The sequence below is a fragment of the Apium graveolens genome, chromosome 4 (assembly GCF_009905375.1).
Source record: "Apium graveolens cultivar Ventura chromosome 4, ASM990537v1, whole genome shotgun sequence".
NCBI lineage: Eukaryota > Viridiplantae > Streptophyta > Magnoliopsida > Apiales > Apiaceae > Apium > Apium graveolens.
Genome location: NC_133650.1, coordinates 225,342,637 through 225,345,436, shown reverse-complemented (window position 1 = coordinate 225,345,436; position 2,800 = coordinate 225,342,637).

Here is a 2,800-nt window from a genome sequence, read left to right as displayed (position 1 = left end):
ATTTAAACAATTCCACCAGAGATATATTTAATATATCGAGAGGACTCTGTGTGCAGAAATGCTCACAGCTGCTTATACAAAATAGAACTACTAAGAACACAAGAAATGCTAAAGATAGTGCTTACAAAGATTTCTCTGTGTTTGTTTCTTAGCTCTCTTAGTTGTTTTTCTATTTGCTACTCTCTTGGTTTATATATTACCAAGATTACAAAGTCAAAAGAACTGAATAAATATAAAATCTAACAGTCTTGATCTTTGCTGCTTTTCGTCCTCTATTACCCAGTTAATGGGCTTCCACAGTGTGTTTGTAACCAACTCGACGGCTGTGTGTCAGCTTTCACTGTTCAACTGATGTTTGAATCTTGATATGATCATCCGTCGACTTTCAGATCATCCGTCGATGACTTACTTGATCATCCGTCGACTGCTATTTTAAACATCCGTTGAAAGTCATTTGATCATCCGTCGAAGCTTTGTTAAGCATCCGTTGATAGCTATTTTGGCACTTGACTTCATTTCACTTATACAGAATTACAAGACATTGCTTATGTACAGTTAATCAACCTATTCTGCATATCTAGTTAAAGTCAACATGACTTATATACTACTACAAATTCTATACAAAGGTGCATACAACACTGTGCTACAAACTTATTATTACATAAGCTACTCACTCGATGGATAATAAGTTACTCATCCGCCGGGACTAAAACGAGTTATCCGTCGGGACTATAATTCTTATCCGTCGAGTGCTACATTATTTCACTAAGTAAAATTTACTTAGATGTTTTGTTTAGGTAATCATCAAGTACACAACATATTCACAACAATCTCCCCCAATTTATGTCTATTGGAATTGTAGCCATAAATTAAGAGATACTTGATGATAACAAAACATCCTAAACATATATCTTTAAAGATAAGTAGATAAAACTGAGAGTGCTTCAATTTAAACAGGATATACAAGGTTTGGCTCACAGTCAGTTCAAGATGCTTCTCTAGCCTGAGCAGATTTTTCTAGTTTCTTGAAGGTCTGGATCTTCTTCCAAGCTTTCTGTTGTTTTCTTCAATTTGATTCTGGAGCTGTCTGTGGAATTCTAATTCATCAGATTCTGAGAGATCTAACATTTCTTGCATTTCCAAGAGAGTCTCATTGCTAGAGATACTCAATTGGTCTTCTAATCTGAAGAATCTTCTCACACCCTTGTCATCCATGAATTCCATCAGCCAGTAGGGCCTTAGATGCACTCTTCTCCCTGTGTATGGGATGTTAAGAGTTTTGGATAGTGCATCTTTGGCTTTAACACTCCTTAGCTCTTCAATCTTCTTCAATACTAATCTTCTTGCAGTTACATTAAACCCAAAGTTTTTCTTGAAGGATGAATAGACTTTGATCAACACAGCTTGGCTTTCTTGAAGTATCCTGTGAAGAGGCCACTGAATCTCTCTTCCTCCTTTGTACTTGAATACCAACCTTTCAGGTAGGTTTCTGTATGCATCAATTGCCCTTACCTCATCCAGCTCCTCCAGATAAAGGTTTAGGTTTGAGAATTCTTTGATGTCACACAAGTACAAGTAGTCTCCCTTGTTGATCTTGAGTTGAGCTTTGACTACTGCCTTGGATTTGAGAGGTGACAACTTCACTTTCTTGACTGCCCTTGATTTTGTCCTTCTTGGCTTGGTGAGAATTGGCAAGTTGAAGTCAGGAATTGGTAATTTATCCCACTCTATTGGCTTATCCTTTGGCACAATAGGCTCTCCATGTATGTTCCTGTAGGGGTCCACCACCATTATGTCTTCAAATACCACAGAAGGCTTTGATGCTTGAGTTTCAGCTTTAGTGGATTCCATTAGAAATTGATCTTCCAATTCCTTGTTAACAATATCCAACTTTCTTTTTGTTCTTTTAGCCAGTTCTTTCTTTCTTGGAGATTTCTTCTGTTCTTCAATCTTCTTCTTTGATTCAGTAGCTTGAGTTGGTTGAGAGGGAATTTGTTGAGAAGAGTTCACAGCTTGTAGCTTGGTCAAGATAACAAACTGTTCTTTCTTTTGTTTAGACTTCTTTACATCTAGAGCAGCTTGCCTCTTTTCCTGCTTCAATCTGACTTTTTCTTCTTCCTTTGCATGAGCAAATTGTGGATGTCCAGCTACCACACAAATTTCCTTCCCATTTCTGAATATCTTTGCAATTCTCTTTCTAGAGGCTGAATCAGCTGGATCTTTGTAGAGGAGAATAGATCTTGACAGAAGCTTCTTTTCATCAGGCTTGGGTGTCTCATACACAGTATCCATAGGGTTCTTCAAAGATGACTTTGGATAGTTTGCCCTTGGTTTAAGAATTATCTCAGCCTTTTTAGTCTTGATGCAGGAAGATTGTCCTTTCTCCAGATAGTTCATGCTCATCTCATTCACATTGATTGGCTTGACATGAGAGTGATGGATGGCTGACTGATCTGGTTCCTTGACTAATTGAAACTTTTTCTGTATTTCCTCATCAATCTTTTTCCAGTTGATCAGAGTCAACTCTTCTTTATCAGCATCTTTCAAATTTGCTGCTGCTGCATTTATAAGATCTATACCATCTGCAACTGGTGGCTTGGAGATAGTAATTGAAGGTACAATTACTTTGCTGATTTGAACTAAAATGTTCTCCCCCTCAGTTGGTCCTTTCTCCCCCTTACTTGATTCTCTCTGCCCCTTTTTGTTATCATCAAGTGGAGGAGTTAGGCCTTGTGCTTTAGCCAGTTGCATGAGAAGATTTGTCTGAGTCTATTGATTTTGAAGAAGTAGAGCCACTGAA